The sequence below is a fragment of the Carcharodon carcharias genome, chromosome 2 (assembly GCF_017639515.1).
Source record: "Carcharodon carcharias isolate sCarCar2 chromosome 2, sCarCar2.pri, whole genome shotgun sequence".
NCBI lineage: Eukaryota > Metazoa > Chordata > Chondrichthyes > Lamniformes > Lamnidae > Carcharodon > Carcharodon carcharias.
In genome coordinates, this window is record NC_054468.1 from 87,427,930 (window position 1) to 87,453,393 (window position 25,464).

The 25,464-nt window shown below is 44.3% G+C and overlaps 1 protein-coding gene across 17 annotated transcripts in view; it reads right to left on the reverse strand.

The window, feature by feature from the left end:
- kif1aa (kinesin family member 1Aa) overlaps positions 1 to 25,464 on the reverse strand; it is a 290,591-nt gene that overhangs the window by 226,076 nt on the left and 39,051 nt on the right. The gene's annotated exons all lie outside the window — the stretch shown is intronic.

Genomic DNA, 25,464 nt, shown 5'->3' on the forward strand with positions numbered 1-25,464 from the left:
CTGTTGTAAGGTTGTATGTTGTCTCATGAAGAGGTTTAGAGGCTTGTCTGTTTGAACAATAACTGTTTATTAATAACAAATAACTATATACAGTTCTGACTCGGTGCTATCTTCATGCTGACTTATCACTGCACTCTATTACTCCTGGCATGACAGCGGGTCACTGCCCCAAGTTACTTACGGGTATATTGAACTTTTTAAAGGAAGACATGTGTTTTTTCTAAAAAATACAAACAAGCAAGAGCTGGCTGAGAATGTAAACACTTTCTGGAAAATTCCTATGTGGATTATGCTGAACCAACTAGTCCAAAGAGAACATGGAATGTCAAACTTAAAAAGGGGTCAAGGCCTACTTCAGATAGAGACACTTGAAAGGAAGAAATATAATGCAAAAGATTGAACTTTAATCTCCTGTGGTTGCGGAAACAATGGAGACTGATTACCACATCTCAGAAACCATCACCTGTTGAGTTATACCTCAGAATGTGGAAATGGTATGAGTTGAAAGAAAGCAGATTCTGGGCAAAAGACATCTTTTTCCCTTCCAGGAATACACAAGAAAAGAGATTAAAAAGCTATCTGCAAACCTGATCTGTGTGTTCTAGTTCTGGTGTGCTTGTTTGTGCTGTGAGGGTCCCAGAAGAAGAATAGCAACTAGGCATCCCTACAGCTTGCAGGTAAAAGCCTCCCGTCTCTCTCTGTTGCTGGAGGCAAGTCACAAGTCAGTCAAAAAGAAATAGGACAGCTCCTTTCAGCTTACCTGCGGAACCAAGAATCTCCAAACCAACTGCTCAACAGCCAAAGTCAGTTCTACCAGAATTACCCAACTTAACAGCCGCAACAGTTCGCCATCTATTCATCACAGACAAACCAAAGACTGATTGGTATATCTTTTTTAAACTTATATGTTTGGACTTAACTTCTCATTTCTGATCTGTGTGTACGTGTGTTACATTTTTATTAATCTTTTTGTTGGGTTTATTAGCGACTAATAAACTTATCCCTTCTTTGGTTCAAGAAATCATGGTTAAATTGGCTCCTTCTAAAATATAAATACATTTGGACGGGGAAAAGGTATCCACGAGGGAAGGGATTCTTTTTAAATTAAGCTTGTTGCAACTAACCAGGAGCATAGCAAAATTGAGGCCCCATTCAGGAAGTTAACAATTTGGGGCATCTCATCGGGGATCATAACAAATCATGGACCTTGCCGTTGAACCGGCCATAATACTCCCATGTGACTCCCTACATCATAATGTGGGCGGTCCTTACAGTCGCAAGCACCTTAATACTACACCTCCCCCAAGTCTTTACCCAAAAGTGTTTCCAATAATATTTACATGTTATCTCTTCTCCCCCCCCCCTCCAAGTCTCCAACTTTACAGATTCAGAAGGTCTGGAGGCTTTACAGTTTACGGCTCTTCCAGAACTCATTCTTTTCAAGTTTGGAGGGGTTCTATTCTAAACTGCTTTGGCTGTCTTTGTTGGTCTGGGGTATTTTTTAAAATTCATTCATGGGTTGTGGGTTTCACTGGCTGGGCCAGAATTTATTGCCCATCCCTAGTTGCCCTTGAGAAGGTGGTGGTGAGCTACCTTCTTGAACTGCTGCAGTCCATGTGGTGGAGGTATATCCACAGTACTGTTAGGAAGGGAATTCCAGGATTTTGATCCAACGACAGTGAAGGAACGGCGATATGTTTCCAAGTCAGGATGGTGAGAGACTTGGGGGGAACTTCCAGTTGGTGATGTTCCCATCTATCTACTGCCCTTGTCCTTCTAGATGGTAGTGGTCGTGGACTTGGAAGGTGCTGTCGAAGGAGCCTTGGTGAATTCCTGCAGGGCATCTTGTAGATGGTACACACTGCTGCTACTGTGCGTCAGCAGTGGAGGGATTGAATGTTTGTGGATGTGTTGCCGATCAAGCGGACTGCTCTGTTCTGGACGGTGTTCAGCTTCTTGAGTGTTGTGGGAGCTGTACTCATCCAGGCTTGTGCTTTGTAGATGGTGGACAGGCTTTGGGCAGTCAGGAGGTGAGTTACTCATCGCAGGATTCCTAGCCTCTGACCTGCCCTTGTAGCCACAGTATTTATATGGCAGTCCAGTTCAGTTTCTGGTCAATGGTAACCCCCAGGATGTTGATAATGGGGAGTCCGTGATAGTAATGCCATTGAACATCAAGAGATGATGAAGGCAAAATAATGCAGATGCAGGAAATCTGAAACAAAAACAAAAAATGCTGGAAAAACAGGTCTAACAACATCTGTGGAGAGAAAGACAGAGTTAACGTTTCAAATCCCAATGATTCTTTAACTCTGATGAAGAGTCATACGGACTCGAAACATTAACTCTGTCTTTCACTCCACAGAGGCTATTAGACCTGCTGAGTTTTAACAGCATCTTTTGTTTTTGGATCAAGGTACGCTGGTTTGATTCTGTCTTATTGGAGACGGTCATTGCCTGACATTTGTGTGGCATGAATATTACTTGGCACTTGTCAGCCCAGGTCTGGGTATTGTCCAGATCTTGCTGCATTTGGACATGGATTACTTCAGTACCTGAAGAGTTGCAAATGGTGCTGAACATTGTGGAATCATCAGTGAACATCCCCCCTCTTCTGACCTTATGATGGAAGGAAGGTCATTGATGAAGCAGCTGAAGATGATTGGGCTGAGTGCACTATCCTGAGGAACTCCTGCAGCAATGTCCTGGAGCTGAGATGCATGACCTGCGACAACCACAACTATCTTCCTTTGTGCTAGGTATAACTCCAACCGGTGGAGAGTTTTCCCCCTGATCCCATTGACTCCAGTTTTGCTAGGGCTCCTTGATGCCACACTCAGTCAAATGCTGCCTTGATGTCAAGGGCAGTCACTCTCACCTCGGGAGTTCAGCTCCTTTGTCCATGTTTGAACCAAGGCTGTAATGAGGTCAGGAGCTGAGTGGCCTTGGCGGAACCCAAACTGAGCGCCAGTGAGCAGGTTATTTCTAAGCAAGTGCTGCTTGATAGCACTGTTGATAACCACTTCCATTACTTTACTGATGATTGAGAGTAGACTGATGGGATGGGGTGGTAATTGGCCTGGTTGGATTTGTCCTGCTTTTTGTGTACAGGAAATACCTGGGCAATTTTCCACATAGCCGGGTAGATGCCAGTGTTGTAGCTGAACTGGAAGAGCTTGGCTAGGGGTGTGACAAGTTCTGGAGCAAAAGTCTTCAGTACTATTGCTGGAATATTCTCAGGGCCCACAGCCTTTGCAGAGTTGAAATTGTAGGACTTGGTGCTTCAATCATTTGGGTGTCTAAATCTGATTTGCTCAAATGTGTGAAAGGAGGTTCACCACGAGGAATGAGGAGAAGACTTCTGTTCCATCTGATTGTGCCTTCTGGGGTGTGTTTCAAGAAAGACCATCGTTGATCTTCATCCCTCAGGACAATGACGCCTTCTCTGTCAAGGTCCCTGATCCACACCGTGTCACCTCTGTTTAGCCTGGGCAGGTTTCTAGTATGGTACCACTTTTTGTACGTGGAAGCTTGTCACTGTCTATAGGACTGACCTCGGTCCTGAACCTTCTGATAGTCCCTGATGACCAACCCCCGGATTCATTTCTTCAGCAGCACGGGAAATTGGAGCTCTGGTGAGGCTGATCCCCATTGCAGTGGGGTGGATCAACATGTCAAAAATGCCACTGGAAAGTCATCATTTTTCTTCAAGAGGGTGTTCATACTGCGGGTGACCCTTTCTGCCTCAGGTTAGATTGTGGGTAGCTTAGGGAGCTAGGGAGGTGTTGAAATCCGTAATTGCTGGCAAAGTGACTGCAGTATTCATTAGCAAATTGCAGGCTGTGGTTAGACACCACTTGCCATGGATTGCAAACATCTCTTTCAATGATCTAATGACAGACTCTGTGGTCCTTGTGTGTAACCACTTCACTTCGATTCACTGAGAAAAGTAGTCAAAAATGAAGAGGAAGGGCCTGTCGCTGTATACAAATAGATCCATTCCCAAACATTCCCATGCTCTGGTAGGGAACTGTGTGAGGATAAGCGACGCCCTCTGGACTGGTTCGCGCACACCTGGCAGTGTAAAATCATCTCTTCAATTGCTCTCAATATTCCCAGCCACCACACTGCACACTGGGCTTGTGCTCTGCACTGTGATGCCCAAGTGGCATTGGTGGATTCATTGCAGAATCTCCGGCAGGAATGAGACAGGAAGGACCAACAGCTCATCATACACTAGCAGATCACCAATAACAGTGAAGAGTTTCTGCTGTTCAAAGTAAATTTTCATAACACTGCCACCTGGACACTGCAGTGGCCAACCTTGTATGCAGTACTCACAGATGTGGATGCACTCTTCATCTCGCATCTTCTCCCTCTGCGTCTGTTGAAGCTTTTTAGAACTCGCCGGCAGTTGTATTGGCACAAACTGTGGATATAGTCAACCAGATTGACAAAGTGTGTCGCAGGACGGGCGACTGTGGCTCTGAACGGTGTTTCCACAGTTTTTTGATGCTTCCCCTGGACATATACTGCCTCGTATGCAAAGTGCATGAGACACAAGTGGAATTTCTGAATTCTGAGGGGTTTTCTGGCGATTTCTTTCTCATTCAATCGTGAGACCAGAGGTTTGCGATCTGTCTCGATGGTCACTTTTAGCCCAGAAATATAGTCAGAGAACTTCTCACAAGCCCATGTTACTGCGAGGGCCTATTTTTCAATAATTGCATACTGCATCTCTGTGTCTGACAGTCCCCTAGATGTGTAATATACAGGTCAGTGACATCCATTCAGCAGCTCCTGGAACAGAACTGCTCCTCGTCCTGTTGATGACGTATCCATTATGATTGTAGATGGTAGGGATGGGTTGTGGTGATCCAGGATATCTGGTGAGAGCAGCATATCTTTGATCTAATGGAATGCTTGCTCTTGGTGTACATCCCAACACCACATTTGGGACCCTTTTGTGAGGGTGTCGCAGAGGATCTGTGACCAGCGCAGTTTAGTCAGAAATTTCACCAACTGGTTCACTGTGTCTAGGAATCTTCGGAGGTCAGGAATGGATGACGGAATTGGAAACTCACTAATTGCCTTTGTTTTGTGTGGGTCCGCCATGATGCCTTTGCTGCTCACAATATGACCTAACAACAAAACGGGGGTCTTAGAGAACTCACACTTATCATTCAGCGTCAATCCTGCTTCCTGCATGTGTTTCAAGACAGCCATGAGTGTACTGTCCTGTTCCTCGACAGTCATACCGTGGACAAGGACATCATCCATATGGCAGATGGCTCCCTTCAGGCCTTGTAAGAGGGCCAACATGGCGTGCTGAAAATTCTCGGGTGCTGAGGTAATACTGAAGGACAAATGATTGAAGTAGTGTCTGCCAAATGGGGCGATAAAAGTTGTCAGTACCTTAAATTTCTCGTCTAACTGAACCTGTCAGAAGCCATTGTTGCATCAAGTTCCAAGAACACTGTGCTCTTGGAGAGTTTGGTCAAGCTGTCATTTACTGAGGACATTGGGTGGATTTCCCTTGCCACTGCCTTGTTGAGTTATGTCAAGTCGATGCGAATGGACCCATTTGGCTTCGGAACTGGGACCATCCCAGAACACCATTCTGTCAGCTGAATGACAGCAGTGGGGTGATGATGCTCATTCTTGGTCATCTCATCAAGTTGCTATTGTACTTGCTTCATAAGCGGGTGTAGTGTTTTCCATGGTGCAAGCAAGCACATGGATTTGACATTGTTTCTCAGTATTACGCTGTATGCAGTCCTCTGTCGACCCAGCCCAGTGAAAAAGTTTGGAAAATCCTTTTTAAAATTGGAGCCAGATCTTTGCTGATCAATCTTGTTGATCTTTTGGATGAGGTTGAGGTTGACACAGGCTTTCCTGCTCAGGAGAGGAAATTCTTCAATATGCAGCACATATAATGTGTCCCGTATTTGTTTGTTTGTTTTTGATGTTGGAGCTTTGCTTGCAACTTACCTTTGGCCTGGAGCTTGATGCCTCATGATCCATATAATTGTGTTGTAGGTGGCTTCAGACATTGTTTCACTAGCCGCGGTTCCCCATCCGGCAGGACCAGCACTCTGACTCCTGTGTCTAATTTGAAATTGAATGATCAGATAATCTGTTTGTAGCTATCAGTTGAGGGGTGAATATTGGTAAGATGCCAGGGAGAATTTCCTTACTCTTCGTCGAATACTGCCACGGAATCTTTCACATCTACTTGAAAAGACAAGGAGGCCTTAGTTTAATATCTCATGTGAGATGGCTCCTCTGACAATGTAGCAGTCCCTCATACTCCACTAAAGTGTCAGATGAGATTTTGTGCTCAAGTGACTGGAATGGGGACTTGAATTGAAAATCTTCTGATTCAGAAGTGAGAATGTTATCATCGAGCCAAAGTGACACAAAATTTTGCAAACTGAATGAAAAATACAAACATATGAACATATAATATTGATAGCCATGAAATGATCAGCTGGTCCATCAACTCCACACTTATGATGACTCTCCTTGGGGAACATGCACTGAGTGACAGCACATCATTTCCAATTCCCCTGTAACATCTGTCTAATTTTCCTGACTTCGATCATTCATTCCAATAATAAGCCATATCAAGAACAGGAGGTCCATGGAAGTACCAACTTTATTGATATTATTAACAAACCTGCAAAAAGATGTGCTATGATCTCAACACCAACAAGTGAGAGCTTATTATGATATCATCAACAAACACACACAAGATAACTTATGATAACATCATCAATACAATAGGAAGGGGAAATATTTATGTCCATTCCTGAAATGTGAGTGTCGCTAGCAAGGCCAGCATTTATTGCCTGTATCTAATTGCCATTGAGAAGATGTTGGAGATTTGCCTTCTTGAATCACTGCATTCTATGTGTTGTAGTTACACCCACAGTGCTGTTAAGGAAGGAGTTCTGGGAGTTTGAGCCAGCGATGATGAAGGAATGGCGATGTAGTTCTAAGTCAGGATGGGTGTGTGACTTGGAGAGGAAATTGCAGGTGGTGAGATCGCAAGACTGTGCTTGCTGCCAGTGCCGCTCGAGCGTTTCTCTGCCATGTTTACTGTTCCACAGGCTCTCACCCTGACTGCGCGAAAAAGGAAACCAACACAAACTTTGACTGCACCTCGACATATCCCCGGTTCTGAAGAGACGAGGACATCCCTCTCGATTTGCAGAAAAAATATCAGGAGACACACTGTACAGAGATTAATGGGAATTTTCCCCATTTCCGCCTCGTCACATATAGAACAAAGTTTCCGAACCTGGAGTCAGCGAGGGGGCAGAGGGATTTGGGTGGTAGTGATTTAAAGCTGTGGTGTTGATAAACTTAGATGTTCAATTTGAGGTCATTCTCTACAGGTTGTTTGTGATGCACACAGTTTTCAAAACATTTCTCCTTTTCGTATTTCAAATTGAATTCGATTATAATATGAACACTCATATTTAAATGTTAATTTATGAACCAATCTGTCCAATTACTCAATACTAAATGTATTATGGTCCACCATCTTGTACCAGATTTATATTCTGTGAGCAATCAAGACGCTAACTGCTTTCCGACTGAGCAGAGTGATGTCTCCATGGACCATTGCGCATGTGCAGATGGCCATTTTGTGTTGACAGGAGACACAGTGGTGCTCACATGTACCTGCTTCTTGTTCTTCTAGGTGGTAGAGGTCATGGATTTGGAAAGTGCTGTTGAAGAAGTCTTGGTAAGTTGCTGTAATGCATCTTGTAGGTGGTATATAATGCAGTGGAGGGAGTGAACGTTTAAGGTGATAGATGGGTTTCCAATCAAGTGGGCTGCTTTGCCCTGGATGGTGTCAAGCTTCTTGAATGTTGCTGAAGACATACACATCAAGGCGAATAGCGAGCAATGCATCACATTTCTGACTTGTGCCTTGTAGATGGTGGAAAGGCTTTGGGGAGTCAGCAGGTGATTAACCTGCTGCAGAATTCCCAGCCTCTGACATGACCTCATAACCTGGATATTTATGCGGTTTGTCCGTTAAGTTTTTGGTCAATTGCAACCTCAAGATTGCTCATGCTGAGAGATGCAGCAATGGTGATGTGAATGTCAAGGGGGGAACATTAGATTAGATTCTCTCTTGTTGGAGCTGGTCATTAATTGCCTAGTGCTTGTGTGGCATGAATATTACTTGCGATTTATCAGCCCAAGCCTGAATGTTGTCCAGGTCTCCTCAGTATCTGCGGAGTTGCAAATTAAACTGAATATCATGAAATCAGCAAACATCCTGACCTTAAAATGAAGGGAAGGTCAATTGATGAAGCAGCTAAAGATAGTTGTGCCAATACTGCTCTGAGGAACTCCTGCAGCATTGTTCTGGGGGCTGGATTATATCATTATGAATAGTAACAGGCTATAACCTGGCCAGATCAACTCATGCAAAATATCATTTTTAGAATAAGAATGGCACACACATTGGTTCTCTAATGCCCTCTAGGGACAGAAACCTGCCATCCTTACCTGATCTGGCCTACATGTGACTCCAGACCCACAACAATGTTAACTCTTAAATGCCCTCTGAGCAATGGCAATTAATGCTGGCCTAGCCAGTGAGACCCACATCCCATGAAAGAATAAAACAAAACATGGTCTTTCCCGGAATCTAATGAGCTGCACGCTGATGGATTGATTCAATATAGTTAGTGAGGAGATTAGACTTGAGCTGTTGACTGGCAGCCTTTCACTGTTCCAGGAAGAGAAGGTTTATTACACATCCCTGGTACTAACATCACAGCTTCAGTGAATAATTCACTTCCAGGTACAATGGTGTGATATCTGATCCCTGGACCTGTTGACAGTCTGCACTGCAAACCCATTTATCAGCCATGGGCCACACATGTCTCTTCTCTAACACAAATACTGGCAGAGGCCCCAGATCCCAGGTAGCTGAATCCTGACATAACATTACATTATTTTCTTGCTCCAGGCCTGTGCAACACAGGTCTCAAAATAGTCAGAAACATCTCACGTTAGTGTTATGGTTGAAAAAAGACAGAGCTATCGGGGTGAAGGGGAGTGCGGTGATCTGTGGGAGTAGAGGAGTGGTGTCCTGATTACATGAGTGGGTCATTGCTTTGCCAGTGTTGCCCGCTGTTACATGGGCTGGAATTTTCCATGCCTATTGGCGGTGGGTTTCATGGTGGGCGTGAGCGGACAATATGGCAAGAAGGCCAAAAATCGGTTTTATGCCGGCATGAAATCGGTTTGCAATCATCCGCTCCACCCGTCAAGGGCAGGCCACGTTTCCCACCACTGCACGTCGGGAACCTAATTTCAATCCTTTAGCATCTCATTATAAGCCCTGCTCAGTGGAATCATCCCCTCCAAACTGGATCATCCGGGTACCATGCTGATGTGTTTCACAACTACATATAAGTGACGTGCACCTGGCCAGGTGTGCTTCACCTGGCACTTCAAGGCTTGTTTGCCTACCTTGCATAGGGCAACACTCGTAATCATCAGCGCCAGGCCTCGCAGACAGCACCACATCACTTTTAGAGAGGTTCTAAGACAGGTATCTACCTACCAGGCCAGCTGTAAGGCAGGGGTGACTTTGCAATGGCTTGCTTGGGGAAGGGAGAAAAGGGGTCTCAGGCAAGGGAAGGGGCTGCAGGGACAGAGCTGTACTGGGGAAGGTGGGTATCTCAGGGTGTGTGTGGGGGCACATGTTGATTTGTGCAAGTGGCCCCAAGGTAATAAGGGCTGAGGAGGCAGTCTCCAGAGGAGATGAGGCTAGATGGAGATGTGAGGGTGTGCGTGAGAGAGTGAGTGGTGATGTCCCTTGAGCTGGCAGTGAGTGAGATGCCAGCGAATGTGTAAGTTTAGAATGATGAAACGATTGCCGTATCGTGGCAGCACAGATGAGATCATTCATCCTCTTTCTGCACTGGATAGCCAAACTCTTCTGTGCAGTGTTGGCACTGACCACCACTGCCACTGCCACCCAAGCTGGAGTGGTGAGATTGCTGGACACCCTGCAGCCAGAGTGGGGGTGGAGGGCTTCACAGCGGGCCTCCGAAAGGCATTCCACTGGCGGGTCACTGAACTCTTCTTGGCTTTCACGGCCATGTCTTCACTGGAGCAGTTCTGGGCTCAAACCATTGAGAACTGAGTGTGTGGCTGCAGTTTAGATATGGAACCCGGAAGGCATGGTGGGCGATTCAGAGCCTATTGCCAGCAAGACAGCATGTTTCTTGTGGCTGCATAATTAATGAGGAGGGAAGCAGACAATATGGCATGAAACCCTGCCATTGCGGCTAGTGGGTAAAGCATCTTTTTTCATGCGTGCTACCGCATTTAGTGCAATTCTGGGATGATCCCGCCTTTGATAATTTCTGGACATTTATTTTTCTCAACGATTTTTTTCCCTGCCCTGCTCTCCAGGTTGCTGATCTGAAATTCTCTTCACTGAGTTGTTGCCAAGTAACTGTGGCTTGTAGACAACTGTTCTATTCCTCCTGTTTCTTCACTGTTCTCGAAGTATTCAGTGTCCTCTTCCTCTTCATTGCTGAAGGCCCTCTTACAAAGCTGGCTTTATGACAGAGCAAAACTATTCAGTGAACACCCTTTCTGGGCTAGCTGTGTGGAAAGAAGTCACCAAACATGTCCAGGAATTTGAGTCACTTGAGGACTCCATTAGCCTGCTCTGCGAGAGCTCTATTTGATAGTAGCAGAGTTTCACTGCCAACCCTGGAATTCTGGGAGAAGTCAAATGCCAAGTCTTTAATGGCCAGCTTTTAACTTGATATTCAGGGAGATGGAGCAGGGAATCAACAATTAAGGCAATATAAAAACACCATAGCAACTGCCAGGGACATGAAGACACAATTGTGTGAGGCCCTGCGATTACGGCATTCCTGCTGTTGATAAATAGAATGGCAGACCTTCCGATTCATGAAGGCAGTTGCATTGTGTAAGGTTGCGGTGTCACGCCTACTGAATTTTAGGGAGTTCAGCAAATCTGGGTGAACCTGCAATCCCTATCCTGCAGTTTTCAAATTTCAGTGGAGAAAGTGATGAAATTATGTGCTTGAGCAATGCATCAAGCACCTGTACAAACTTGGACTGCAGACTGGCTGATTTTGCTGCTATCTCCTATGACAGTGTGAAAAGAAGTGGAGCCTCAAGGTTGCAGTGACCTTGTTTACAGGAGACGGTAATTCGTCTTGCAGAATGCAGCATAATTTGGTCACCACTAAAGCCTTCATATGCACTGTCCCTTAGAAAGCCATAGGGTGTGTTGTTCTGGACCTATATACATAGTTGGTAGGGGAACCACTCCTCCAAACATGGCAAGATCTATTTGTTCTCCCTGGGGCTGCAGCTTGGTCCTTCCTCCTACTCTAGGAATGGGATTCCTAAAACGACCCTCACCAAGAAATAACTGCAACGTGCCGCAACGATTCAGAACCCCCAAAAGCAATTACAAGCACTTCCATTCTCTTCAGGGTCAAATGAACTAGAAAAGTGTTGGTGAAAGATTGACACAGCTTTTACCTGAGAACAGCCCAGCATCTCTTTAAATAGCATCTGAAATGGCTACCTCAATACTTGTATGACCCATGGCTGATGGGCAGGACCAGTGTGTGGCAATGGGCGATAAAGTAAGAAAATGGCATTGACTTTATAGTGCCATTGCTCGACCAAGAATATAGCCATGAGGTGCCCGACTGGTTCAGATGAAAACTTTATCAAATCTTGGAAAATTGGGTGAGCTGTAAAAACTGTGAGAGGTTGGTGGGAGGGTCAGAAATTATTTTTGCTACCCCACCCCCCATATCTAACCCATGTTCCATCTTCCCTGGGAATATTTGAGGGGACAGAGGAGCGGGAGTTTCACACAAGCCTGGATTTTCCGGTCCCCCCCATGGCGGGAATCGTCACGGGCGGGACGGAAAATTTAAAAGACGAGCCAAAGGTCCATTGACTTTGGGCGGGAATTCCCGGTCGCGCAAAGGGCGTTTCACGCAGCATCTAAGCTGTTTGTACCTGCACTAGGAGTGTTTAATCGTAGAGTGTAGAGAGAGCTATACTCTGCATCTAACCTGCATTGTAACTGACGTGGGAAAGAGGGCACGGGGGAACATTATTATTTCCAAAATTATTCTTAGGGTTTGAGCATCATTGACAAGGCCGGCATTTATTACCAATTCCTCGTTTCCCCGTGGGAAGGCAGTAACAGGCCACTTCCAGGGGCAATTAAAGAGTCAACCATGTTGGCTTGGGACTGGAGTCGGATATCGGCCAGACTAGGTAAGGACAACAGGCTTTCTTTGCTAAAGGGCAACAATGTAAGAGTTGGGTTTAACAACAATTCTTCAGTTTCATGGGGCTGCATTTTATTTGCCCCGCTGGGTGTGTTTTCAATGGGTGTACATTTAAAATATTTAAAATACTCCCAAGCTCACCCCTCATTATTAGGGGGGGGGGGGGGGGCGGTGGGGGGCGAGCAGGCACTAAAATCAGCTCGAAGGAAAGGGATTACTATCTTGGGGAGGGTGTCCTTTGTGCTTCGGAGGGCCAGCACCATGCCACCGCACTCCCCCCACCCCCCCCAAGATAGTACCCACCATTTCTTCCTACCCACCTGCTCTTTAAAACACACCATCTCCACCGCACCCCCACCCCGCACACTAAGCTACCCAAACGCTTCCTGCCCAAAATGCCAGATCTAGCTGGCCTTCTTCCTGGGCCTGCTTGCAGTCCCTGCATTGCCAGCTAACGTGCTCTTGGTGTTGCCAGGACTGATGGAGCTGCCGGCCATTCCAATTTGCTTCTGGGGAGTGAACCATCCGCTGCCCACCGTCCCCTTCCATAATCTGCTGCTCATTGCAGCTTTTCATTTCCATTTCTTAATACTGAAATATAATTCTCAAACTGGCCTGAAGGATTTTAACTCATGTTCACCTGGATTGTTCATCCAGTCCTCTGGATTATTACTCTAGTAACACAACCTTGACACTACCATACCTAACCTTTTGATCTAATCCATGCTGTACCCGACCCAGGAGTGCTTGGTACTGACACTGGGTGCTCATTATGCGAAAGTGTCCCATTGTTCCGTGTCATGCCAAGAAGGCATGAAGAAAGAAATCTAAGAAATTTGTTTCTCTTCCATATTCTCTTCTTTAAATTCTTTTTTTTAAATGGACAATTGCTGGGCTGATAAAATGGCCACTGCTAGTCACATCTTGGTAGTTCTGTAAAATTTTGAACAGTTCCAATGGATAAAGGTGAGCTCATCAACCTCCTGAAATGTGACTTGTATTGTATGAACATTCCAGCCAAGCCAACACAAAGAGCTAGTAGATGAGACATCTGCACCAGCCAGCTCTGGACAAAGGCAGAGCTATTTGTGACTCCTCATCTCCAACATCATGCTAATGGTTCCACAGTTACCTGCTCAAAATACAATGGCTCGACCCAAAGTAGCTGAATGGCTCGACCCAAAACCAGCTTGTCATATGAGACTAGAGCTGTTTGAATCCTTTTAATTATACAACTTTTGGATTCCATCTCCAGTCACTGTTTTGTCTCAGAAGAGAAGAAGGGCTCCAGGCTAACAACCTGCCTGTCTACCATTTACCACCAACATGTAGCAATAGAAAGAGCTCTTCCCGGGTTTAAATTACCTAGCCTTCATCTACACTGTGTTCTACTGGAACATTTAAACTTCTGTATCTGTGCCTACAAGACTAATTCATCTCTATGTGCCTTCTTCCACCGTGGAAGTCATCGCTTCTGCAAAAGTGGATCACCCTGCAACAGTTTCAACCTACTAACCTCTGAAGGAATACACCATTGAACTTTTTCATTCTAGACTCTGGACTCACCTGAAACCATAATTTTTTATATTTTTGTCTGTGGTCTTTGCCATGAACGCCTTTCTTTCTCTTATCCCTCTTTTATAGTATGAATGCAAAAAGGAACGGATGTTGTGAACCACCTTCCCATGTTTTAAGTGTATTTGAATTAAACTAACCCCCTGATTTTACCCTGTCTTGAGTTTACTGTGGGATTATTAATAGAGGATTGGATTACTCCAAATCTGGAAGGGTGAGGAAAATACACCACCACTTATTTAGGAAGAAATAAAAAAAGCAAAAACACCCATATGTTCATGGACAGGTAGTGGGTGGAGAAATCAGGGCTGTTCTAAATTAAACCCCTTCCTGTCCATAACACCAGAATTAACAAACCATCACTTCACTGAGGATAAAACCCATTTGCAGATACAAAAAGATACAAATCATTGCAGCTGACACAGAAATGCTTAGATACCAAGGGCTGAATTACTAACCCGAGGACATGGTAACTGAGAGTCCAGAGCAATTCGCTTATCAAGTGTAATCGTCTCAATTCTCTGCTTCCCTCAGACTGCATCACTTTCAAGCTCACAGCATTTCCTGACTGTGCCTGACCTTAAACGTTTCAGTGTCTGCCAAGAAAATCAGGCCTTTCATTTTTGATAGAGCTGACTTACTCTGAAGTAGACTAAAGTTACTGGGGAATGGAGTAAAGGGGATTGGTATGGAGATTATAACCCTGAATCCTGACTCAGTCTGGGGAATTAGTAGTGGCAATAGGTGTACTGAAATATATGGGGCCTTCTCCCTCCTGACTGCATCATTAACTACGTATACAACTATTTCAGTATGAAGAGCAAATTCCTTGCTCCTTCAGTAATAAGTGTCTATTAGTTAGATCCAAGTCACAAAACGCAATTTCCATTGCTGGTTGGACTTTATGGAATGTAGTGAGTTGCAAGTCAGCAACATGCAGCATACTGAAGTGCTACAACATGGGCTGCAGAATGGTGGGGAGTGGTGGGTGACAGGTTCGATTCACCCCACACTACTTAATAACCAATCTTACTTCTGTTGATATGTCAAGGTCCCAAGGCAATGTGAGAGCTGCCTCCTTCCACTCATCCCCACGCCCGTACAGTTGCCACACACATTCGTCTCAGGCTGCAAGCCAATTTGTTGTGGGAAGTGCAGCCTGTTAAATATTTGCATGTCCCAACCCTCCACCCTCCTTTACAACCTCTACATCATGTACTCCAGAACTAGCTGCACCTCTAGCCAAGCTGTTTGAGCACAGATACAACAGTGGCATCTAACCCTTAACGTAGAAAATTTCCTAGGTATGTCCCATCCACAAAAAGCAGGACAAATCCAACCCATCTAATTACCACTCCCTCAGTCTACTCTCGATCATCAGCAAAGTGATGGATGAGGGCATCAACAGTGCTTTCAAGCGGCACTTACTTAGGAATAACCTGCTCACTGATGCCCAGGGCCACTCAGCTCCTGACCTCATTAAAGCCTTGATCCAAACATGGACAAAAGAGCTGAACCCTAGAGATTAGATGAAAGTGACTGATTGTGACATCAGCGCAGCATTTGACCAAGTGTGGATCAGGGAGCCCTAGTAAAACTGGAGTCAATGGTAATTGGGGTAAATTCTACACTGGTTGGAGTCATACCTAGCACAAGGGAAGGTGGTTGAGGTTGTTGGAGGTCAATTACTCAGCTCCAGGACTTCACTGCAGGAGTTCCTCTAGGTAGTGTCCTAGTCACAAACGTCTCCAGCTGCTTCATCAATGACCTTCCCTCAATCATAAGGTCAGAAGTGGGGATGTTCGCAGATGATTGCACAATGTTCAGCAGCATTCACAACTCCTCAGATACTGAAGCAGTCGTGTTTAAATGCAGCAAGACCTGGTCAATATTCAGGCTTGGGCTGTTAAGTGGCAAGTAACATGTGTACCATTCAAATTCCAGGCAATGGACATCTCTAACAAGAGAGAATCTAACTATCTCCCCTTTACGTTCAATGACATTACCATTGCTGAATTCCCCCACCATTAGCATCTGGGGGTCATCATTGACCAGAAACTTAATTGGGCCAGCCAACTAAATAGTGGGGCTACAAGTGCTGGTCGCTTGGCCTAAATAGCCAAGTGGTTATGGTACTGGGTTTGTAACCCCAAGATCAAGAGTTCAAATCTCACAATGGCAAACTATGAAACAATGTAACTTCATCTGAAAAACAGATGGAAACGGGTTTGTACTCGAAAGAGTTACAAGTGCTGGTCTCCTGCTGTAAAAGGGGGGAGGTTATTTCTACCTCTCTCCCCCCTCCCCTCCCTAGGAAGGAACTTTATATATGTAAAAAAAATATACAAGTGCTGGTCAGAAACTGGGAATTCTGCAGCCAGTGACTCATTTGTTGGCTCCCCAAAGCACTCCATTTGCCTGGATGAGCACAGCTGCAACACTCTGGAAGCTTAACACCATCCAGAACAAAGCAGTCTACTTGTTTGGCACTGCATCCACATCAAACATTCATTCCCTCTACCACCAAAGCACTGTGGTAGCAGTGTGTACCATCTACAAACTGTACTGCAGCAACTCACCAAGACTCCTTCAACAGCACCTTCCAAAACCATGACCTCTACCACCTAGAAGAGCAGGGGCAGTAGATGCATGTAAACACCAACTGCAAGTTTCCATCCAAGTCACACACACCATCCTGACTTGGAACTGTATCTCCCGCCATTACTTCACTGTTGCTGGGTCAAGAATCTAGAACTCCCTCCCTGAACAGCACTGTGGGTGTACCTACACCACTTGGACTGCAATAGTTCAAGAAGGTGGCTCACCACCATCTGCTCAAAGGCAATTAAAATGTGCCATGAATGCTGGCCTAGCCAGTGACACCCACATCCTGCAGATGAATAAAAAATAAAAGTTGCCCATGTGAGTCATACAAGACAAACAAATTCAGGTTAATAAAGAGCAAAATTTTCAGATGTAATATAATTTATCACTTTGAAAATTGAAAACAAAGTCTTTATAAAGCCTCTGGGTGCGTCAGACTGGAGCGACACAATGACTGGAATTGTTATTGGAAGCTCCAAAAGGAAATGGATAGATTTTTGGTGAAAAATAGTCCTTGAGAGTTAGAGTGTGCCAGCTAGAGGTTACTGTTAATAATATTAGCAAATGGAGGTTTAAAGCTCTCTCATGACTTTCCTCTGCCCGTAGGAGGTGACGTTTTTATATGATTGTGATGTTCCAGTTCCAAAAACGCCAATTCTCGTGCCCTCTCTCAGTAGCACAGTCCCTTATTTGTCTCAACCCATTGTACAATCCATTCCCTCAGTAAGTTCCTTCTTCCTAACCTCAGATCAGCAACCATTGAGCTGTGACATCTCACAGAAGGATGCAGTGTTTATAACTTGCTTTTCTATATTACTTGTTATCTAATTTAACTGAACGAAGCAGCCCTTTCATCACTTTCTCTTTTTTTCATTTGTTCACAGAAAGTCAGCATCACTGGCTCAGTCAGCATTTGTTGCCCATTGAGAAGGTGGTGGGGAGCTGCCTTCTTGAACCGCTGCAGTCCATGTGGTCCTCCCACTCCCACAGAATTCTCGTCTCTGTGAGACATGGGCAGGCGAAGTTCAGTTCTGCCACCTCCCAAGGCAGGTCTGAGGCAGCGAAGGAGTCACGTGGGAGCCCAAGGCAGGCTGGTTGGAAAGCCCACCTCAGCTTTCTGGTGCCTTGGCTCAATCTCTAGATGGTTGTTAGGCCCTCTAACCCTCACCCCCTGCCCCCCTACCCAACCCCATGCCTCCTCCTATCCTTCCTGATCAATCCACTCTCCCTTACATGCCCCTGCATGCATCCTCCATACCTTCACCCCCAGTATCCAAAATGCAAATCTGACGAAGCCTTTGAAATGATTCTGAAACTGACAACATAAGCAGAGGTTTTGAAAATCTACTTTGTAAAATAACTGCTCAGCTTACAACCTCTTAAAAGTGTCAAACACAACCATTCATAGCATCAGTATCACAAGCTTTCATCCATTTCATACATCTTAATCTTGCATAAATAATCACACAAGCACCACAAAGAAAGAATAACTTATCACAAGGTAATAAAGGTGTCAATCAAATAAAGCTTGCACTCCCCTGCAAATTGTGTCAACATTGCCTGCTGAGTTGAGTGCATTATCCATCTTGAAGCTCAGCCAAGCATTCAGAATGAAGTCAACAGGCAACCGTGTTCACACAAGTGTTTCAAACAGATGGCCATACATCTGCCAATCCAGTTGCATGGAGGGCGTGCGAGATATAAGAGGGCATTTGAAACTTACTTGTCAAACTGTTCCCAAATCTGCAGCAAGCTCCCCCAAGATTGAGAAACTGACTTACTGATGGGATTCCCACAGACTTCAGGGGCCCACCCGCCTGCTCAAAAATACCAAAGGGAGAAAATTGATATTTCCAGCAGAGGTTTAAATTTCAAACCCAATGTTACTTTAAGAGAGCGTCAGGTCATGACCCATCATGATCCCTGACCTGATGAAAATGGCAGGCAGCAGGAATCATCAGGGGAAATCAAATGTGTGGCCCCTCATGCCTTCATTTTAGCCCTTCTTACTTGGGTTTGCTCCCAGGTGGGAGATGTAAATTCTACCCTAAGTATCCAGTTTTCTAGAATACAGAATTCCAAAGATTCATTATTTGAGTGAAAATCTTTCTCCCACTCCCAGTTATAAGTGGCTAACCCCTTATTCTGAGACTGTAACCCTGAGTTCTAGATTTCCCAGCCAGGTGAAACATCCTTCCAGCATCAATGCTTTCAAGACCCTTCAGAATCTTACGTGTTTCAATGATGTCACCTCTTGGTGGGAATACAGACATGGTTAACTTGATTCCGCCTCATGTGACCATTCATTCATCCCAGGAAATGAGTCTAGTGAACTTTGGTGGCACTCCCTCTAAGGCATGTATATTCTTCCTTAGGTAAAAAGACCAACATTTTACCGAGTATTCTAAGTTGTGTTACCAATGCCCTGTAGAATTGCAGTAAGACTCCTTAACCTTTATACTCCAATCTCTTTGAACAAAGGCTAACATATCACCTTCTCTCCTAACTGCTTGTTGTACCTGCATTCTATGATCTGTTTACAATGACACCCAAGTCCCTCTGAACATCAGCATTTTCTAGACTCACACCATTAAAAAATATGCTTCTTTTCTCTTCTCCCAAAGTGAATAACTTCGCATTTTTTCAGGTTATATTCCATCTCTCATGTTATCACCTACTTACTAATCTTCCCTATATCCCTCTTGTATTCTCTTTCTTTCAGCCATAGACTAGTGCTTTAATATAAAGGTACAATGCATTATACACTAATGTAGGCTATCATATAGTAGAAAATGTATGTTATAATTAAGCATAAATTACAAAGTGTATGGTGACTGTATGGGGCATAGAAAATTAAACTTATATTTATGGATAAAGGAGATTAAACGTATATATGTCACAGGATAAGGGAGATTATACAGTGTACATTGTTTTGGCATAAGGTTATATATGGTAGCGTTTTGGTAATGTCACTGGACTGATAATTCAGAGACCCAGGTGAGTTCTCTGGGGACATGGGTTCAAATCCTACTGTGGCAGCTGGTGGAATTTAAATTCAGTTAATAAAATCTGGAATTAAATGCTATTCTCAGTGATGGTGACTGTTGATAAGGGTGGCTGAGTTATACTGTTAGTAATAAAGTTAAAGTGCAGACTGCTTAAGCAGAAACATTACGTTTATTTACAATATACTCAGCAGCAACTACACGTGGGCTTTCAACTCCAACTCTATCTCTACACTGTCTTCTGAGGTAGCCCATACTACTCTCCTATTGGTTACTATAGATCATGTGACCTACCCTAACAAATATTATTCTTAAAGGTACATTACATGCTAAATATAACCATAATTACGACAGTGACCATGAAACTATCATCGATTGTCGTAAAAACCCATCTGGTTCAATAATGTCCTTCAGGGAAGGAAATCTGCCATCCTTACCCAGTCTGGCCGACATGTGAATGCAGGCCCACAATAATGTGCTTGACTCTTAACTGTCCCTTGAAATAGCTGAGCGAGCCACTCAGTTCAAGGGCAATTTGGGATGGGCAACAAATGCAGGCCTTGCCAGCGATGCCCACATCCCATCAAGGACTTAAAAAAAAATGAGTATACAAGGTTAAGCAGAGTATATTAGATGGGAAATGTCTAACAGGAGCCCAAAACAATAATTCAGTCTCAGGAATGTGTAATCTCAGAGCCACTTGATTGATTTTTTGCCTTGCTAGCACCCAACTAATACCCTGCACTGATTATTATATTATACAAAATCATTCAAACACCATTTCTTACTAATCCATGCACTGTCACTGAATCTTACAGACATTTCCAATCTACAAAAGCTCAATGTTGCTCTATCAAAAATCCAGCAATTCAACAAATCTGGGATGGAAGCATAGATGCCATACCAAACACTGAATGGTGTATGATTGCAGTTAAACCAACAGACTGACTAGCTCAAGCCAGCAGTGCTAGAATAAACTAATTTGATCCAAATCAAGTTTGCTAATAATTCCACAATTAATATGCCAGAATTAACATTAACAGAATAACTGATCTAGACCACTTCATGAGCCCAGGATGTCCCAAAACATTTGTAATGTAGGCAAATATATACAGCAGCTAATTTTCACCCAGCAGGGTCCCATGAACAGCAATGAGATGAATGACCAGATAATCAGTATTCAAATGTTTCTTTAAGGTTAATTATTGACTAGGACGCCAGAGAGAACTGTATAGTATGAAAAGATCCTTTATGACCAACTGAGAGGGCACACTGCACCTCAGTTTAACTTCTCATCTGAAAGATGGCACCCCCAACAATGCAGTGCTCCTTCAGGGCTGCACTGAAGTGTCAGCCTAGATCATGTGCACAAGTCTCAGGAATGTATATTCAAACATTGGTTAATGTTCCAGGTATGCCCTGTTCATTGTCCTTGCACATACTAATGACATGGATTGCTGGTGTGTTACAGTTCACTTGGGGAGTTGAAGTTGCTGCTCAATATGCACTTTTACATGCATGTTGTAGTCTGGAGCTATGGATGGTACAGGCTCCAACTTTCTTTCCATCAGGTGGCTGACCAAGAATCTTTCTCACTTTTACTGACTGATATTAACTTGTGTTGGAAGGATTTGCAAGTTGATGCTCAACTGTTTGACTACATTATGAACACACCTTCCTTGGTCATCAGGTTCTGGGGTGAGGACTTGTACCTGGAGCTTCTGGCTCAGAGGCAGGGATGCTACCCACTGCACCACAAGACCTCCCAAAAGAAGAGATTATTGGCCTTATATTCTAGAGATTGACACTCATGGGGGAGGAGGTGAGGAGTTTGCCCTGTTAGTTGATTATGGGCTAAGTGAAGATAGGGATCCAAATGTTGATGTCCATATGAAAATAAAATGGATTAGCAACCACATATCTGAGGGAAATGAGTGGAATTAAGGGAGTTGCTCAAAGTGAGAACCTGTTCAGGCAGGTGGAAGATGATGGGGGTGTTTAGGAGCCGGTTTGACCTGTTATTCAAGGAAGAACTAGAGGACTCAGAGGCCACCCTGGATAAGATAGAGATGTAGAGGGATGGCCCATGGTGAAAGGAAGGGAACTGGTCAACCTGAAATCATCAAAGCAGAAGGAAGCATCAGAAGAGTAAGCATTGAAAGTAGATTGAGAGAGCAAAGGGTTAAAGAATAACATCCAGCTGACAGCAAATAATTTTGGTGCACAGGAGTAGCCTGAAATAATGGTCCCAATATTTATGGGACTGTGCTTTGGGAGTGGTGGAGGCTTTATGGGCGAGAAACCTGGGAGTACTGGTTCCCTGGACGTCTTGCGGTTTTCAAATATGTGGGACATTTTATGACTTATTTCTGAGCATTTTCCACCCATCTGCTTGCCTGCTAGGCAGAAAAGTCTGCAGCACAAGGCATCATCCAAGCAGAGAACAGGTAGAGATGGGCTAGATCACGGTCAGGGGGGCTTTTGGTGGGGGGAGTGGAGAGATTGCAATCATGGGGAGCAAAATAGTTGTAGGGGTTGTGAATGGTAATCAATGGGTGGGAAAGTGGTTTGGGAGCATGGGGTTTGGGCTGGGAATGTGGTGGGGGCAGTTGGCAACCATAGAGCTGGAAGCAAGTAAGCTTTATTGGGCTTGGTGGAAGCATTCCTGCTCCTTTCAGATTGCAAGCAATGCTGTAAAGGTACTTAGCTTATCCCGTCTCCTTTTACCTGCCAAGGCCAGGGAAACCCAGCTGACATTAGTTAAAAATCATTTAAAAATGGAGGCAAACAGCCTTCTAGAAGGCAGTTACTGACTGACCTGCCTCCTGAGGGTGCATTGGTTGCCCAATTCTCTCCACACCTCCATTAAAACTAGACGTCTGTGTGTATGAGGTGGGTTTGCAATTTTTAATATTTTAACCTCTCACCCAACCCAAATTCACCAATTTTTATGGATTAAAATTACACCTCAATAGGCTGCTGGGAAATCATGTGTGCGTATGTCTGTGTGTGTCTGTGCATGTATGTGTATGTGTACGTGTGTATGTACGTGTGCGTGCTCGTGTGTGTGTGCGTGCGTCTGTGCGTGCTAGTTAGTGTGTGTGTGTGCTAGTGTGTGTGCGTGCATGTGTATGTGTGTGCATGCGTGTGTGTGTGTGTGCGTGCGTGGGTATGTGAGTGCATGTGTGTGTGCATGCGTGTGTGCGTGCGTGTGTGTGTGTGCATGTGTGCGTGCATGTGTGCGTGCGTGTGTATGTGCATGTGCGTACATGTGTGTGTGCGTGCACGCACGGAGTTGATTGGTGGGAATACAGGGCTGGGGTGGAGTGGGGTTGGAAATGCAGCTATCTTGAAAGGGATAAGTTTAACACTCACTTACACCATTGGCCAAATACCATCATCCTTTGGGTGACCAGCAGTTGAGAAGACAAGTGATCTATAGAAGAGTTATTCTTGCACTTAACTGAATTCCTAATGGGATATGAATATGGATTCAGAGCTCTCAAGGTTGCCAAATGTACTGGATTTTCCAATTCCAAATTACCATCCTGAATCCTTGTTCATTTACGCCTTGATCATGTAGGGCAAGAACCCAGCCCCTTCTCCCATCACCTATTCAGAGGCTGCATTTGAGCCTCTTTAGTCACTCCTTCCCAGTGATAGCTGAGACTCTGATCTTCTCCATTCCATTAAATCAGCCCCCGCTTACTTCCCACAAGACAGGCAAAGCTTTTCTTCAATTACAGCTTCTCCCACTTGTTTTCCCTCCTGGGAAAACGATTCCCCTTCTTGGGTTCCAATTCAATGGGGACACTCCAGTGCTTCACATGCCCATTCCTCATGTGTAAGCTCAGTCGGTAGAGGAGTGATTCTGCGACTCATGCTTTCAGCACAAGCCCATGAAAGCAGGGAGCAGGGGCCAGAGTTAAGCTGTGGCCTAGCTCCTCACTGGAGACACAGGATTGGCAAAATACCCATCATATGTTGGCAGGCTATTTAGTCATGAGGAAACACTATCACACGCATCAATTCCAATTAGTTATCCTAAAGCTTTTAAGGATATTCTGTTATGTTCTATGGTTGGCTTACAATGCATTCATCTCATTAGCACAGATGTGATCTGATTCCCCTGTAATTCAATAGGACCTTTTGCCTCCCTTCCTTCTCCATTTCCTCACTGGTCCTTTTACTGCCTTCCAATCGTCCATCTTTCTCCCAGTTTCCCCTCTCTTCCTTAATCTCTCTGTGTATAATGCATTATTGTACTCATTTATAGGGTTGTGAGGAAAGAGCACGGGAGTGGGATTAATTGGTTAGCTCTACCAAAGAGTCAGTACAGGCATGATTGGCTGAATGGCCTCTGGCTGTGCCGTATCATTCTAAGATTCTAACCAGGAATGATGCAAACACTAATACAGGGCGGGGTATGTACAATTATTTACCCAGAGAGGTTTGATTTCATTTTATTTTAATAACTCCGCTGCAGGATGAGTCATCATGTTCAATTTATTTTTGAAAGCTATATACTTAATGTTCTAATCCCATATCCCTTCTGCACTTATTACACATATATTTTACTATTGAGTGGCAATATAGTACACAGAAACCATCTCTGAAAGCATTATGGCAGTCTCTGGAGATTGGGTAAATTCCTGCAAGAGTCCCCAGCTCAATTTGAATACTAATCACTAATGGCTGCGTATGTGCAAAATTGCATTTCAGGGAGCTGTTGCATTCTTCTCGTTAGTCGTTTGGTAGGACAGAATTTGCATATTACTGAAGAAAGAGACAGGTTTTGTCAAAGCTTTTTGCCTTGTACTCATCAGGACAATTTGCAAGAAAATGTCAATGTCAGGGGAAAAATCAAATTTATACTGTATGAGAAGAGAGTGCTGATTGGTTGGCAAGTGGACTCATTGATAGAGGCACTGCCATGGAGTATGCACCAGCTGATGGTGACTGACAGTTAACTGACAAGCAGCGCTTGAAATTTAAACCAAGCAACTTGACTCTGATTGGTCAAGACATTGCCCCAGAGAATGAACCAGCAAATGGCTGTCACTTATTTTGTTTAGCTGAAACAGGCACAATGTGCGTACATGTTCTTTTCCACTATTCACAATGGGCAAGGTACAGACTGTATCCAACCAGCCCGTGCTTGCAAAACTCAAAACACAGTGTCCAACATCAGATGTGATTCCTCGATTGGACAACATTTGCTAAATAACCCTCAGTGTGCTAAGAATTATGTTGACAACCAATTTAAGGTTATCAGCTGGGCTCGCAGTGTGGCGCATTTATGTTTTATGTGTACTGGAAGCTACATATATTGATACACAGGGCCCTGCTCTTTGTAGACAGAAAGAACATTGCACCTGTTTCAGCTAAACAAAATAAGTGACAGCGATTCATTGGTTCCCCAGGGCAATATCTTGACCAGAATCAAGCTGCCTAGTATAAATTTCAAACAATGCTTGTCAGTTAAGTGTCAGCCTCTATCAACTGGTGCATTCTCCATGGCAATGTCTCTACCAATCATAGTCTACTTGCCAACTAAACAGCACACTCTTCTCGTACAGTATAAATTTGTTGTTTCCCCGGACATTGGCATTTTCTTGAGAATTGTCCTGATGAGCACAAGTTGAAAAGCTTCAACAAAAATGCCCTTTTTTTCAACAATAATCTTCCCATTAGTGCAACAACGGAAAGCACAATATGTTGCTGTGTTCCACTGTTGCTCAGTAAAGATCTTTCCTGCTCGCAGTCTATACGTTTTCAAATGTTAAGCTTGACTTCATCCAGTTATAACTTGTTGATTAACTTCACCTTCCCACCTATTCTGTTCAGCCATGGTGTCCAGAGTATGAGTCCTAGTCCTTCACCTACCTCACTTGCATTATGACAGCAAATAAGTAATAATTTCACTGTGAATGCAGAGTCACTTA